The sequence below is a fragment of the Beta vulgaris genome, chromosome 3 (assembly GCF_026745355.1).
Source record: "Beta vulgaris subsp. vulgaris cultivar EL10 chromosome 3, EL10.2, whole genome shotgun sequence".
Lineage (NCBI taxonomy): Eukaryota > Viridiplantae > Streptophyta > Magnoliopsida > Caryophyllales > Amaranthaceae > Beta > Beta vulgaris.
The window spans coordinates 19,639,473-19,656,796 of NC_079204.1; the positions used below are offsets into that span (position 1 = coordinate 19,639,473).

At 41.9% G+C, this 17,324-nt stretch overlaps 1 non-coding gene across 1 annotated transcript; it reads right to left on the bottom strand.

The window, feature by feature from the left end:
• Positions 1 to 3,711: 3,711 nt before the first annotated feature.
• On the bottom strand, positions 3,712 to 3,798 carry LOC125496201 (small nucleolar RNA U36a). The gene has a single exon (XR_007272901.1). It is a non-coding gene; the product is annotated as a small nucleolar RNA U36a (small nucleolar RNA).
• Between the last annotated feature and the right edge of the window lie 13,526 nt (positions 3,799 to 17,324).

Consider the following 17,324-nt stretch of genomic DNA (forward strand, 5'->3'; position numbering starts at 1 on the left):
ACCCGTTACCAGCCGGCCCTAGGACCTACACTAATGGACTATGTCTACCTAGCTTGCCTCCACTGGTTAGATCGGAGTGGGGACACCTACCAGTGGCGCATTAACGAGATGCGCTCCATCGATTTGCCCAATGCTTTAGCAACAATCAGAATTGGACAACCTCATTACCACCTTCCTATTGTCAATATTGATTTTCCTACCCCTATCCCAGAGATACCCGAGCATACATATCACCACCGCCCACCCCATATCGAGATTATCCTCTCTACTTCTGTTTCTCACCCTCCCCCATATTTTACTGCTCCTCCTTATTTTGGTTTTTATGAGATGATGAGCATGCTCCAGCGGATGGAGACTGGCATTACTGGCAACATGGCGGCAATCTGGGGCATCAGCTAGCAGGTTGATGCCAATTCTGCAGCGCTCTAGAGCATCAGTCAGCGTGTCGATACATTGACCAATGATCAGCACCTGGCTAGGTATCCCATGTATGACGAGTATTGTTGCCTTCATCGGATTGCTGAACACGATGTGCACCCCTCTTGGTATACTTGGAACCCGAGCTACAGCTAGTCAGGATCCAGTAGTAGGGGTGGTGGAGGTGAGGATGAAGATGGTGATGATACCTTCATGGATGACTGATATCCATGTCCCTCAACCTTGTTACAATACGGTCATCGCCAAGTTCGGTTTGGGGGAGGATTTCTGTAAGTACTACTATCACTTTTACTGCTTTTTAGGTTAGTTTTAGTGCTTTTTACTTTAGTTAAGTTAGTTTAATTGCTTTGAAAAAAAATGAAATATTGCTGAAAAAACACCAAAAATACAAGTTGAATATGAATAGATTGATTGTTTCCCTGTGCCCCAAACTTTGCTTTGAAAAATGATTTAACTCATTATACTGGATAGTTGGGCATTTGTGATTGTAATGTTGTGATATGATCTCTGATTGCCTTGGTCTTGAGTAGATTTCAATGATAAAGCGCCTACTTTAACTACATCCTTGAATTAGTCACATTGTAAGGATTCATTCTAGGCTTCGGATGTATATTTATGTCTGGACTATGCTTGTGTGTTAGTTCCTTGTATCATTCTTATCTTGACATACATGTGATGTGATAGAGGCGTTCATTTTTTTGATTTTTTCAATCCTCGGAGTTATTAAATGAATCACTTTTCCCTTCTAGCCCCGCTGAGCCTAATGACTTTTTGGATCTATATTAAGCCACATTACACGCCTTGAGCCTTTTCAATGATTATTGTCCCAAGCCTAGCTTGGGGGAGAATTTTTTAGATTGATACTATATTGTGTGGTTGATTGGAAAATTGTGTTTTGTTGATACAAAGTAAAGTGAAAGAAAGAAAAATAACACATGAAAAGTCTCCATGATTTGCTTTCATTATGTTTCAAGAAATTATGATTCATGAAAAATTGTTGAAAACTATACTGAAAAGGAGACAATTGTTGGTTGGTTCGAAAAATTCAAAGTTGGTTATTATCTTGGTCATGTTGTAGAGGCCATGGGAGTTGTTTTGACCACATCTAGTCCTACTAGTGTTTTTTGCTCCCCTTTTTTTGGCTTTTCCACCACATTCCTTAAATAATTTCCATACCTTTACCCCGAAAAAGACCTTTGAGCATGTGTTTGATTGTTTATTAGAATAATACAGAGTCAATATGTCAAAGTTAAAGTTTAAATTTGTTATTCGAGTCGACTTGATTAGGATGAGAGATATTATACCTTATCTAAACACATGAGAGTGTGAGTGGGAAGGGATATTATTGTTGGGTTGATGAGCGATTGAGCACACTTTATGCTCGCCACAAAATTGAGCGGAGTGACACCTCGGTGAGCACCTTTTCAAGATTCGCATGTTATGCAGGGCATCTACGTCTAACTGTTTGCTTAGGTGATTGGTGGTCATGGTGAATTCAGCAACTGAACTTGACTTTTAATTACTTGAAAGGTTTTGAGTTGAAATATTTGAGTTTGAATTTCATATTTTGAGGGGTGAAGCAATTATATTCATATTCATGTTATGCTTTGCTTAGGGACAGACAAAGGTTTCGCTTGGGGGAGTTTGATGTTATGATTTTATATAAAGTTTTTTCCCCTACTTATATGCTAAAAGGGATGCTTATGGTGCTCTTAGGAGCCATTTTGTACTAACTTTCTCCATCTAGTTGTGGTTTGCTATTTTGTGTCGAATCGCAGGTTTTAAGGAACTATTCCCTACTTTCTATCTGTTATTTGACCGCTACACTGGAGGGGAGAGGTTTGATGCTAAGTCCCAAGGTCCCGAGGACACTTTCCGGGACCCTTGAGCAAATGAAGAGCTGAAGATTTGACACTTGGAGCCAAGAAACAAGGATTATGAAACTACTCACAATCGTTCATACTAGATTTGTAAATGAGTCTAATTGCCTTGTATTTTCATTGTTTCTTGTGGTTGAATCGTTCATGCTAGATTTGTAAGTTAGGTCTGATTTATATTTCTAATATCGCGATACTGAATCTGCTTCAAGAGGAGGGATGTCGTATAGGCTTTCAACCATTAGGCAAAGTGACCCTTGATCATGCGAGAGCGGCTAGGTGATCTTTAAGGGAGGTAATGTTCGAGAGAAATTACATGTGCCCTAGATAAATTGATTTATTAGGTGGTTGTCATTCATCCCTAATTTCCCAAATCGTATGCATAGTGATCCATGACCATGGTGCTTTATTAATTGATCTGTACCTTCGTGTTTGATTCTGTTATTTGTTTAATTTAGTAACACAACCATCTTCATTTGATTTTAATTTGTTAGTATAATATTAGAGTTTAGATATAATAATATAACTTTCTCCATGTGGATTCGATCCTGACTTCCCTGACTACTAGTTAGTGGACCTAAGGTTATTTTTTATTAGGTGATACAACTTTAGCCTGTCAATGACGGGGATCTAATTTTTCGAACTAACCTATTTCAATGACCAAAATGCAACAAATTTACTAAGATCCAATTATTATTCTATATCTAAAAAATGAATTAGATATGTTTTTTTTTATTTTTTACTAAATATATAATATATCATTTATTCATTAGTATTTATAAGTTGGTACTAAGAAATTTATATTTTTATAACATTATGTTTAAAAATGTTGCAATTTATACATTTATAAAGAAGTAAATGATAATTAATATATTATGAAACAATAGTATTAACTATCAAACATAAATCTATTAGACTTATCGGTATCCAAATCAAACCAAAATAATCATATTACCTATATTAACTAACTAAATATCAAATGAAAATTACAGAAAAATAACACCAAAAAACAAACAAAAGACAAAAATTACAAAGAAATTAACTACTCCACACCTACCGCCACCATCGTTAGCCCAACTGTACGCCCTATCACCACCATTGCCAGCCCAACTACACTCCCACCACCACCACTACTACCTGCTACGCCAACCAAACGACACCGCCATCACCTCCGTCAACCCAGATCTTAGCAGTAGCACCACCGCCTACCATATCAAAAAAATCATATCACCATCATTTCAACAATAGATCTCAAAATAATGGAGAAATAAATTCTTAACAACATTTCTTAAAACTCACATTCTCCCAACAATTTGCAACCCAAAAACAATTGTTAGCTCAAAATTTTAGACAGTTGTAATAAACAATCCCAAAAACAACCGTAATAATTTTTTTTTGGCTCATATCAAGAAATTGAACCATTTTAATCCTATACTTCATTGAATGAATCTCGGAAGCGCGAATAAGTTACTAATCATTTCCAAAAGTTACAAACATTAATAAATACAACATAAAAATACCGCAAGCAGATCGAGTATATGATTATATTTATGATTAATTACAAAAAATTAGTCTAATTACAACCAACCACAACCTTAATTAAAAAAACTAAAATCAAATAAATTGAAATAAGATATGAAATATACCAGACCCTCGCCCATAAAAAAAAAATCGAAAACCCTAATTACAAAAAAAACTAAGGAATTCTGAAAAAAAAAATGACAAACTAGCTAGGAACAAACCATTCCACGACCGTTGACTCGAATAAACAAGATAATATATCAGAATTCAGATATGAATATAAAAACGTAGAACTGGTGATTTCTCTAACTCCCTACTGAATGAAGACACCAAATCCTTGAAGGTATTCGTTCTATCCTTCATTAATGGAAGATCAACGTCGGCCAAATTTCTCACCTCCATCCACCCCTTGGAGATGAAGGAAAATACGTTTGCCGACGATTCACCGGCCGCCATTCCCAACGAAGTTTGAGACATCTTGAGAAATCTTGGGTTTCCTGAGTGAGTGTGCTATGAGTGGGTGTGGTGGTGGCACGGTGCAGGGGAGAGGAGAGAGAGAGAGAGAGAGAACAACGATAAAGGATTGAAAGAATGAATGTATGCTAGCGGCAGGGCATGCATGGTGGTAGTCACAAATAGCCGAATTCCGGCAGGGAGGGAGCAACGAGAGAAAAGAGGAAAAGAGTGGGACTTTTGGGTGGGAAAGATGGATTTGGAGGAGAGAGAGGAGGAAGAAGGTGGTATATTAAGGATGATCTAATGGTTCAGTTTGTTTTGTAGCTTGTATCCAACTATTAATATTTATGATCCATGTGTTTTGTGTTATTTTCTTGTGTGCCCTTGATTGTGATGATTTAAAGGTTTAGATTTTGCTTATTATATGGATTTGATTTGACAAAGCAAATAATCCTACCAAATTATTATCCAAAGCAACTAAATCCGATGCTCCAAATCCCTAAACCCCAAATCTCATACCTTATCACCCCTTTTCCAATGATAATTATCATTTTTTATAGTAGTAATGAAAATTTTCATAATCTAAGTCATTTATTTAACCGATATGTGCCTGTATCAAATATCTCATTGTCTCGTTTATTGGTAAATTAATCAAGGAATAACAAAGATTCATATTATTAAACAGATAAATTGATCATATAAATATATAATTGAAAAATTATATTGAATCTTTAAAAGGTAATTAGTGAAAATGCTAATAGGTGAATATATTGCTTTATGGTCATTGCTTATGAAACTATACTTCTTGAAATATTACTTATACAACTATTAATTACTCAATTAATGTTGATTATAGTTATTTATAATTACGTGAACTATATTATAATTGTATATTGATATTGATTGGTGTATTTATGAGGTTTAATACATTTGTTAGTTTTAATCGATTGAAATGATGTCTTATTTTTTCGATATTACATAACTATCAATATATAATAAACGGGATAGATAAAACTATAAAAAGATTACACTTTATTATACAAATTTTATATTTTACATTAATCATACTTTGTTGTTTAAAATGTTTTAAAAAATATATATACAAATTTTTGCTCATATTCACTTCATTAGTGAACTGATATAAGTTATAACAACCCTTATTGTATACGATATTTTACTTCGTATCAACATATTGCTAATAAGCAATAAGATTTAGTTGATTTAGTTCTTGTTAATATGTTAAAAGACATTACTAGTTATACAACTCAATTATCATTTACTTCTTAAGCTAGACTTCTTATAGTATTAAGTATACAATACTATCACTCAATTATGTAGTAGTTTGATTATATATATTTAAGTGAACTCATTGCGTCACAATATAACTTATATGAACATCCGTGAGTTGATAGTGATTACTACTTATATTATCATCATAAAGATGATGAACTTAAATCGAGTATTGTTATCTCAAATTAGCTTATCGACTTACGTTTATACATTTATTGATCTGGTCTAATAATGACAACTTGTTTCAATTCAATAAGATGTTTCTAGTTAAGAAAATATCGTTAGTAATTAGGATTTAGAACTTAACTTCATCTTAAACTTTATTTTTATAAATGAGGTTTGAAATATCAATCAAGTACTCCTTCTGTTTTTTTTTATCGTTCTCACTTAGAATTTTGACACTATTCATACTTAGAGAGAATCTTCTCAATTTTTCTCAATTTATAAGAAAAAATATAGTTGTTGTAGCCTAAAAATCAACGGCTATTGCGCTGACACGTGTCCTCATCAGAGCCCTACATGTGGCATATATGCAGGGGAATAAAAGTACAAAAGGGCCTGAAGGTGACAGGCCTAAAAGTACGTTTCTCTGAAGAAAGCGTACTAAAAGTCCTTCTTCTGGCCCCAAAAATTGTACTTAGGCCCAGTAAAAATGATCTACACCTTTATATGAAAGTGAGGTGTGCTGACCAATTAACGACTGCCACGTGTCCCACTACTTTGATTAGCCAATCAGATGCTCCCAAATTAGGGTGACATCAAGGCACAGCTCATTTCAAACAGTATAAATAGTCCTTGATTTCAGGGTGAAAGGTACGTTTTTCAGAGCATAGTACTGTTACTCTGTCATAAATTCTTCTCTCTCTCTCTACTTTCTCTCTCTAAAAGTTCCTTTACATCCCTGACATCTGACTTAAGCATCGGAGGGGGAAATACCACCCAAACCTCCAGGGTGGGTCCCTTTTTTGCAGGTTGCTGGTCAGGAGTTTGCTTCGGGATTTGAACAATCATTGTTGCACAAGTCTCCAATTATAAGAACCTCATCTTTGGGAGTGTGATATAAGTTTGCTAGTTTTACACAGCATAACATTTGGCGCCGTCTGTGGGGAGACGCAACAATGACGGACTGTCACTCATCGAATGTTGCAAGGAACAGAAGTTTTAGAGTTCAGGTGGATGATACCGTTGATGACGAGAGACCACCTCGTGGACGGGATCAGGGCCATGCTGCCGTTCATCAGAGGGTAGGACTGACTCCAGTCATCCAAGAGAATCTGACCGTCCAGTGACAGCTGGTCATTTGGAAAATGTGTTGAATGACTTCCAGGCAAGAATGGCCGCTGTTATAAGAGCAGATTAAGAACAATATGTTGTTCTTTCAGATGAGTCCGGAGGAGAGGCAGCTGGCCACTCAAAGGGCGATCCCAGGAGGGTCGTCCAGGACCTAGTCGGCCACCTCGGCCAGAGTTGACTAGGCCGCCTTCCAAAGGAAAGCAGCCAGCAGTTAGTGATTCTAGGAGGAAGATGGACTGGAAACTGGTGGTCCGTCCAGCAGATAATATCCCTCCTACTGGTCACATGATGGAGACTGATGCCAGGGAGTACTTGGAGGCCAAGAGGGCGGCAGCGCAGCAGCGTTCGGCCTCTGGCTCCACGCCATATATGAAGGATCCGTCCTTAAGGCTCCCGTCCAGAACAGTGGTGCGAAGCCGTGGCCATCAGCTTTCCAGCCAAGGCAGGAGAAGACAGTTTTGCAGCCTATGGTGTACAGGCGTCAAGCCTTAGCTAACACCTCATCTAATCCGGTTTTGAAAGAGTACCGTCAGGAGCACATACCCATTGAGGGCAGGTGGCGGCACTCCAGATCAATTGGCCACTCCTTTCTCGGTCAGGATCATGGAGTCCCCTCCTTTCCCAAAGGTTAAGCTCCCAACCATTGAACCTTTTGACGGAACTACTGATCCGGACGATCACCTATCAGCTTACAAGCATCAGATGTATGTCCAAGGGGTGGACGATGCTACTTGGTGTAAGAATTTTCCAGCTACTTTGAAGGGAGTAGCGCAAAAATGGTTTAACAACTTGCCACCTAACTCAGTGAACAATTTTACTGAACTTAGCATTCTATTCACCAGTCACTTTGTGGCTAATCGTCAGGAACAAAAAACAAGCATGCACCTGGGAAAGGTCATCCAAGGTCCTAAGGAGGCCTTGAGAGGTTATGTGAAGAGATTAATCTAGAAGCATTGCAGATCCAAGATCTGAATGCAGGTGTGGCGTTTGACGCCTTCATCAGAGGCCTAAGACCAGGAAGTTTTAAGTTTGATTTGGTGAAGAAGAAAATCACTACTTTAACGGAAGCATTGAGGGAGGCTGAAGCATTCATCATGCCACAGAGGTTTGTGCTGAAGCAAACAGCCAGAAGTGAAGAAAGCTGAGAAGCTGTTCAGCCAAAAAAGAATCCGCCCAAAAGGCTGAGACTTGGGCAATGACTTCTATGACCACCTCGTCCAAGAGAAGTAGGCGGTCAGAGCCGGCGGCCTCAGCTGAACCAATAGAGTTCAACAAAGATCAATATTCCATTTTGATGGAAATAAAAGATCAGCATGAGCTAAAGGCGCCGGCCGAAATGAAGACGCCTTACCGTAACAGAGCAAGAGCAAGTATTGTCACTTTCACAAAGATTGTGGGCATGAAACCAATGAATGCAAGCATTTGAAGCGAGCGCTAGAAGAGTTGGCTCGAAAAGGAAAATGAACAATTACCTCCCTCGTCAGGAAGGAAGTTTCAGAAAAGGGATAACCGTCAGGAAGAAAAATGGACGGAGATAGCACGGATGATGATGTAGTAATGGTTATCTCAGGAGGATTTGCGGCTGGAGGTCCAACAAATCGTGGCCACAAAAACTATTTGAGGGAACTCAGCCAGGTTATGCTCACAACCAGGCCGAGTCTGATCCTTTCCCAAAAATAGTGGTCAGCGAGCTGGACCGAGGGAAGATAAGGACGCCGCATGATGATCCATTAGTGGTGGAAATGAAGATTGCCAACCTTAGGGTTAGGCGGATTCTGATTGATACAGGAAGCTCCACTGATATAATCAGTGCTGATTGTTTGTCTCGCTTAAAGTTTGACAAAAATGATTGATGCCAGTCAATCATCCTATAATCGGTTTTGGCGGAGGAGTCATACACCCTATGGGAACCGTCACATTGCCCGTCAGGGTTGGAGAAAAAGATGCGGCCAGAACGCTTTTTGTGAAATTTTTGGTAGTACGAGACTTGACAGCTTATAATGTCATTCTCGGACGACCTACCTTAAATCACATCAAGGCGTCATTGTGACCCATTTAATGCTGATGAAGTTTGAATGTGATGGGGGAAGATTGGATCCTTTATGGAGATCAGCAAGCTGCAGAGAATGCTATCTCACCACACTCAAACCATCATCTTGGAAAGAAAGGCAGAGTGTCCAAAGGTCAAGAGATGATTCGGCCAAGAAGGTAAAGGCCAGATTTTGAGCTTAAGCAAGAAGTGAGAAGGTTCAAGAATGCCTCCTCTTGAAAGCAATCCGTCCATGCTTTTGCCTAGCAAGAAGAGAAAGTGTTTGGCAATTAAAGAAGAAAAGCATTCATCTGAGATAATGGCTATAATGGGTCTGGGACTAGAACGTCCAGAACCGGTGGAAAGTCCAGTAGAGATTTGCTTAAATCCAGAAGCGTCCGGAAAGGACATTGAAAATTGGTCAGTTTTGAGATCAGAGATTCAGGACGCCTTAGTTGCGTTGCTGCGAGAATTCGAAGATGTGTTTGCCTATGCTGTAGAGAGATGCCTGGGATAGACCCTGAAGTGGCCGTCCATAAGCTCAACATTGAGCCGGGGCAAAAGCCTATTCGGCAGAAGAAGAGACATCTGGGCCGGCCAGAAATAAGGCCGTTGATGAAGAAGTCCAAAAGCTGCTCAAGTCTAAGTTCATCCGGGAAACATATTACCCAGATTGGGTAGCAAATGTTGTGATGGTTCCAAAGCCGAATGGCACTTGGAGAATGTGTGTTGATTATACGGATCTGAACAAGGCTTGTCCTAAGGACAGCTTTCCATTGCCTAAAATTGATCGTCTAGTGGATTCAACGGCCGGCCATGCCCTGCTAAGTTTATGGACGCCTATTCTGGCTTCCACCAGATTCCTATGTGGCCGGATGATCAAGATAAGACTTCCTTCATTACTGAGAAAGGATTGTATGGATGGCTCAGGATGCCCTTCGGCCTAAGAAATGCGCCAGCCACATTTCAGAGGCTCATTAATACGGTATTTCAGCCCAGCTTGGGCGAAATATGGAAGCCTATATCGACGACATGATCGTCAAGAGTAAAGAAGAAAGATCATCTGGACGATTAGGGAACCTTCCTCACTTTGAGGAAATTTAAGTTAAAACTAAATCCGCAGAAATGTGTATTCGGTGTAGTTGCTGGGAAATTTCTGGGATTCTTGGTTGATCAGAGAGGGATTGAGGCAAATCCCGAAAAAATTCAAGCTATTATGAATATGTCTTCGCCGTCCAAGGTCAAAGAAGTTCAGAGGTTGACGGGCTGTTTGGCTGCTCTTGGACGGTTTCTCTCAAAATCAGGAGACAAATGTCACCATTTCTTTGCTACTATCAAGAAGAATGCCAAGTTTGAGTGGTCGGAAGAAGCTGAGGTGGCGCTTCAGCAAGTAAAAGATCATCTTCGGCAGCTGCCTAGGTTGATCAGTCCGGCCGAAGGTGAGAAGTTGTATGTATACCTGGCTGTATCCCTTCGCGGTAAGTGCAGTCCTCTTGGCTGAAAGAGACGCGGTGCAGATACCCGTCTACTTTGTGAGTCATGTGCTGAAAGATGCTGAGAACAGATATTCGTCCACGAGAAATTCGGCTGGCTTTGTTGATGGCTAGCCGGAAGTTAAGGCCTTACTTCTTAGCCCACAGCATTCTTGTATAACAGATCAGCCGCTTAGGCAATGTTGCATAAGATGGATGCTCTGGCCGGATGTTAAAATGGGCTGTTGAGCTTAATATGTTTGATTTAACATTTGAGCCTAGAAAGGCAATCAAGGGCCAAGCTTTGGCTGATTTTATTGTAGAGCTTACTCGGCCTACGTAGAAAGCGTCCAAGATCCGGCGGCAGGAAGGCGTCATTGGACCCTTATGGTGGACGGATCCTCAACTGCTAACGGATGTGGGGCAGGAATCATTTTTCAATCTCCAGAAGGGGATAAGTTTGAATATGCTATGAAGTTCAAATTCCAGGCGTCCAATAATGAAGCAGAGTATGAAGCTCTCTTAGCCGGCATAAAAATGTGCAAAGCGGCTGGGGCCTTGGAAATTGAAGCTAAAACTGACTCTCTGCTGGTTGTCAGTCAAGTCAATGGTGAGTTTGAATGCAAGGAAGCGTCCATGAGCAAGTATATGAATTTGGTCAAGAAGAGATCAAGTCTTTAAAGGGTTCGTCCTAGATCAGGTGCCCAGATCAGAGAACCATCAAGCTGATGCCCTCTCTAAACTGGCCAGCTCGGCTGAAGGAGATGTTCCTAGAACAGTCTTCTGGGAAGTAAAGGCGGCCAAGAGCATTGAGGCCGGAGAAGTGCTGTTTCTCAGCCGGAGGATGAGTGGATGAGTCCAATCATTGAATTCAAGAAAACTGGCCGTCTGCCTCTTGATCCAATTGAAGCCAAGTATGTGAAAGCAAGGGACAAGTGGTTTGAATTGTGGAATGAGACTCTATACAAGAAATCCTATAATCGGCCTCTTCTAAGTGCATCAGCCGAAAGGAAGGTCTGGACGTTTTGAAGGAGTTGCATGAGGGAGCTTGTGCTTCTCACATTGGAGGAAGAGCTTTGGCAGAAAGGGCTCTCAGGACGGGCTATTTTGGCCGTCCTTAAAAGAAGATGCACTGCTCCATGCCAAGAAGTGTGATAGTTGCCAAAAGCATGGTAATATCTATCAAAAGCCGTCCAATTACTTGACCCCATTCTCTTTCCTCTTCCCTTTGCTAAATGGGGGATGGACATCTTGGGCCTTTTCCTATTGCTGCCGGCCAGAAGAAATTTGTAATAGTAGCTGTGGACTACTTTACAAAATGGGTTGAAGCTGAAGCATTAAGGGGCATCACCACCAATGACGTCAAAGGGTTCATCTGGAAGAACTTGATTACAAGGTTTGGATGCCCCAGTCGATCGTCTTTGATAATGGGCCACAATTTGAAACACCCAAGCTTCGTCAATGGTTGGCTGACCAAGGGATCAAAGCTCACTTTGCCGCAGTAGCTCATCCACAGGCTAATGGGCAAGTGGAGGCTTTTAACAAGATTCTTTCGGCCGGGATAAAAAAGAAGTTGGACAATGCTAAGGGGCTTTGGGTAGAAGAATTGCAGCTGGTCTTATGGTCAATAAGGACAACGGCCAAGAATTCCACGGAGAGACTCCTTTTATGATGGTTTATGGCTCTGAGGCCGTCCTCCTATTGAGGTTGAAGAACCCACTTTAAGGTAATGATGTATCAGAAACGCTAACTGGGCAGCTTTAGGACGGCTCTGGATTAGTTCCTGAAGTCAGGGGCACGCTTTGCTGAGGATGCAACTATACAAGTTGAGAATGGCAAGAGACTTCAACAAAAGAGTTGCAAGACGTCCGTTAAAGCTGGGAGACCTCGTCCTAAGAAAAATGGAAGCGGTCGGCCGAGCCAAAGAGTTAGGCAAGCTTACTCCTAACTGGGAAGGACCCTATAAGATAATCGAAGTAGTTCAGAATGGCACCTTTCGTCTAGAAGGATTGGACGGACGTTCTATTCCTAGGACGTGGAATTCTGACACTTTGAAGAAATACTTTGTTTAGGGCATCCAGCTAAATTGTAATCTTTTGTTAATGCATTACAAAGAAAAAGTAGAATGTATACATGTATCTTGACTATTCGTCAAGCAAACTTCATATAATACAGCTCTACTCCTCTAGACTTTGTTTGATTTATTTGCTTAAAGTTATTACAATCGTCCAAAGTCATTAAATTTAACAAAGCAAAAAGACAATGCACCTTTCATTGGAGGTCGGCCGAACATGTTATCGTCCTTAAATGGATAAATATGCAAGATTTGGCCGGTGGTTTACTTAAAGAGTTGAACACCTCCAAACAAGGTCGGCTAGGATTAGGACGCCTTAGTAAAGGTGTCCTACTTTCCGTCAAACAGCCACAAAACTTCGAAATAACAACCTTAGTAAAGGAACAAGTTATTTCATAATTTAACAAAGATGGACGAGTTACAACACTCTTAGAAAAACGTCCAAGTTATTTAAAAATTATCTTCTTAACTCCTTCTTGAACAGAAAAGTTATAAAACTCTCGTCCAAGAAGGGGGGCATATAGGGGCATAATTTATAAATTGACTAAGTCTTTGTCCAATGACGAACATACCCAGGTTCTGGCCGAGCAAATTTATACTTGGAGTTTTTTGAAACCCAAAAATTAAAAACAAGTCTTTGCTTAGCATCTGGTGATGAACGTCCAGAAAAGAGCTACTGGGCAGTAAAAAATGTTGACGAATTACTTTTATACTTGGACATTAATGAAGGTTAATGTAATCGCCAAAAGAGTGATTGATCGTCAGAAGATATATGACGAGTTCTTTTGTACTTGTAAAATATGGATTGTAATGTAAGCGTCAAAAACAGTAAAGCATAGACAAGAGATTGAAAAAGATAGCTTTTCATAAATATAAAGGATGATTACAATCTAATCTAAAAAAAAAAAAAGTACAAGTGGCTCACGGCCAAGATACAACAAAAACTAGGCGGCAGGAGGATCATTGTCCTCTTCGTCCTGGCCTCCATATCGTCTTCTCCTCTTCTCCTCAGAGGATTCTTCAAAGACGGGAGGTCTGCTCCAGATATGGTGGCCTTTGCAAGGCTTCTTGGAACTCCAGCCGACGAGCATATCTGGGGATATCCTCCTCTCGGCCATCATGCCAAAAGCCTGCACCGCCCATTCTTTTGAGGTATCTATGACGTGTTCATAGCCTCTTTGCGCCAGCAACGTGTCCGCAACCTCAGCACGAAGGGCTTGGTTCTTTACCTTCAGGACGAGGTTCTCTTTGTAGAAATCGCAGCCATGTCATGACTGAGTTCCTCTCGTCCGTCAGGGCACGTTCCAAGATGCCCGTTCGTCTAACATCTCCGTCAGTCGAAGAAGGTAGACTTTGATCTGAGATTCGAGTTCGGCCGACCGCTTTTCCAAAGCAATCTTGGTTTGCTGATGCAACACCTCTTGCTCGGACATAGCAAACTGAGCATGGTCAGCGGCCGTCATCACATCGCGGACGAGCTTTTTGTTTTCTTTTCTGAGCTCCTTCGCCCAGTCTTCTGTTATCATGCTGCGAGCAAAGAGCTGAAAGAGGAAGGAGGATATAAAAGTCAGGCCGAATGTTAGAAAAATTAATAAATATCTCAACTATGGAATTAGGGCGTCCAAAGAAAAGCTTACCTCTGCAGCCAGCTGAGACATGTAGCCAACATGCCCCGAAGAGGCTCCCCTTAAACCCTTTATGTAAGGCTCAGGGAAGCATTTGAAGAGCTCCAGCTTGAGCTTCTCCCTTTTGCCGGCTCATCCTCGTAAAGGCGGCCGAAGCTTCGTCATCAGAGAGGACGGAGAGCCGGCTGGAGCCTCCTCAGCTTTGCCCTTTCCCTTATCTGAAAGAGTGACTTGTCAGTAATTTGATGGGTATTACGACCGTCTGACGGTTGGAGGGACTCATTGGCCGTCCGCCAACGCGCAAGGTCCTAACAAAGTTTGAGTAATAGGATCACCAGAAGAAAGGGAAGCCGTCTTATAAGCTTCCGGCATCTGTTTTACCAACTTGGCAACCGGCCCGGAAAAAGCTGACCCGTCCACAGAAGTGTCCGGTTTCAGCTCGAATACATCCAGTTGAGCAAGGGCCTCTGGTTGCTCAGTATGCTCGGCTGCAGAGTAGGGGATCAGGCTCCTCTCCTCAGTGGCCTCACCGGCCGGAGAAGTATCCTCGGCCGGGATATTGATTACCACCTTTGGAGGAGGCCGAGCAGGTTTCCTCTTTTTGGCTGTGAAGCCTTTGGATTTTTTGGGAGGAGGTACCTCACCGGCTGGGGCCGACCTCTTCTTTGAGGCCGCCTTTTCTGCCAACGCTTTGGACGTTGGGGCGTTTTTCTGAAAAAAGATGCAAGTTAAGACTCGTTCTGAAGATATGTTTTTATACACAGAGTAAGAGTGCAAGGCATTCGGATAATATTTTAGACGACTTGCTCATGAAGGGGCAAAGCGTCCAAAGCACCCAAGACGGTTTCCTCTTTGAAGAGGCAAAGCGTCAAAGAGGGGTTTCAAACGACTTACCCTTTGCTGAAGCAAAGCGTCCAAAATCAGTCAAGACGCTTTCCTCTTCGAAGAGGCAAAACGTCAAAGGTGGATTTCGGACGACTTGCTCCTTCCAAAGGCAAGGCGTCCAAAAACACCCAAGACGATTTGCTCTTCGAAGAAGCAAAGCGTCAAAGATAAAATTCGGACGACTTGCGCTTTCCGAAAGCAAAGCGTCCAAAAATACCTAAGACGGTTTGCTCTTTGAGGAGGAAAAACGTCTTGAATCAGTAAGGACGGTTTGCCCTCCATGAAAGTGGGACGTAAAAAAAAAAAAAATATATATATATATGTACCAGTGTGTCCGCTCTCTTTTCAGCGCCGGACTTGCTGAACTCCTTCCATAAGGACTCTGTAAACTTGGACGCACTCATGTCGCCTTTCCAAGATTTTCGCAACCTGGCCTTGGCTGAATCTGCATAAGAAAGAATATCAATTTTCTGAACACAGGACGAAGAAGTTTTTCCCTTAGAACTTTTGGAGGATATACCTCTATCAGCGGCCGGCCTCAGCCCAGCCGCGACCAAGAAGTCGTCATTGTAGAACATCTCCTTGAAAGGGATCCAGTTGGACGGACCTCTAAAGGAGACGTCATTGATAGAATACTCGGAGGTTTTAAAGTATTCCACCAGGTGTTCAGCCGAGCTATCCTCCAGCTCCAGAAAGGACGCAGTTCGCCCAGTATTGGTGGCGCCCCGGCTGGCATAGGGGTAACGTCTGGCCACAGCTTCGTTTGGAGCTTGGACGAATAAAAATTCGGCTTTCCAAGCATGCATTTTGGACGTCTTGTCCCAAGACGTCATAAAGCCTTGCCTATTGCAAACGCTCACCCAAGCCCCATTAACAGTTTTGGAACTTTGGAGACATAGTGTATTTGGGAGAAGGCCGCCATGGATGGCTGGACGCCCTTAAGCTCGCAGACGGCTATGAAGGTTAGAATGTTTTGCCATGAATTTGGGGCAAGTTGGTTGAGTCCTATGTTATAATAATAAATGATTCTAGTAATAAAGAAATTAAGAGGAAAGCGTAGTCCGGCATCTAAAGCTAGACGGTAAACAGCAAAATGGCCAGCAGGAGCACTAAGTACAGTGTCCTCCCGGCCAGGAAGAACAAACCGATACCCCGACATGGGTATGGCTGAAGAAAGGTGGTCTAAATGGCGACCTACTCGTCCTAGCCAACCAGACTCGGCCAGAATATATCTAGGGTCAGACAATGGGCCCAGACGCCTCCTAATCTCAGAAGAGGTGGTTGATGGATCGTCTGAGCCACTGCCAGCAGCAGAAGAGCTCTCGGCCTCATTTGATTCATCAGAGGCCGTTCTTGGGTTTGACGGGTTAGGCTCTGGGGAGCCAAGTCTTTCGGGCTCCTCCTGGACGAGTTCAGGAGAAGGAGTTTGGTTAGCAGGACGAGCACTTTGGGTCTCTCGTTCTCCTTCAGCAGGAATTCGGCCAGTTGATTCCTCTCTTTCTGAGCTAGAGGCCGGCATGGTAACCCTCTTCTGATACGAGCCGTCTGCTTGAGCGCGCCAGATTACCCTGCACAGGTAAAGACTGGGTCGTCTGACTTTGCCGTCCATGGCTAAGAAAAAGAATGCATGTCCGGCCGAGATAGGACCAACTCTAGAAGATGCCGGGGAAGTTAGGCCCTCTGTTCTAGGGTTAGCACCAACCCTTGAGCGGCCGGAATTGTTTGAGGAAGAGGACGAATCCATTTTCTTAAAATATGCTTGAAAATACAAAAAAGGATGAATGAGGGAATACCTGTAGGGAAATGTTCGGACGGACGTCAAAGATGACTTGAAACCTCGGACGAGCAAAACAACAATTGCAAGAGCTTGGACGGGAGTAGTTCTTCTTTCTAAAAGTTCAGTAAAAATTCACAGTCTCTCTCTCTAGAAAATCTCTCAGCAATGTTAAAATGATTCCAGGAGCGACTAAGGAATATATTTATAGAGGGGTGAAAATGACCCCCTTATCCGGTAAAAGTAACCGTTATTCATAGGAGTTGACCTGTGGAGACCGGCAAAATGGCGCCTCTTTTTTGAAAAAGAGAAGGGCAGTTCCAGGTCGGTTAAAAGAGGAAGATTAACCGTCTTGGCGCCTAGAAGATAATAACTCCCTCTTTTAAGGGGCAAATGTTGTAGCCTAAAAATCAACGGCTATTGCGCTGACACGTGTCCTCATCAGAGCCCTAACATGTGCATATATGCAGGGGAATAAAAGTACAAAAGGGCCTGAAGGTGACAGGCCTAAAAGTACGTTTCTCTGAAGAAAGCGTACTAAAAGTCATTCTTCTGGCCCCAAAAATTGTACTTCAGCCCAGTAAAAATGA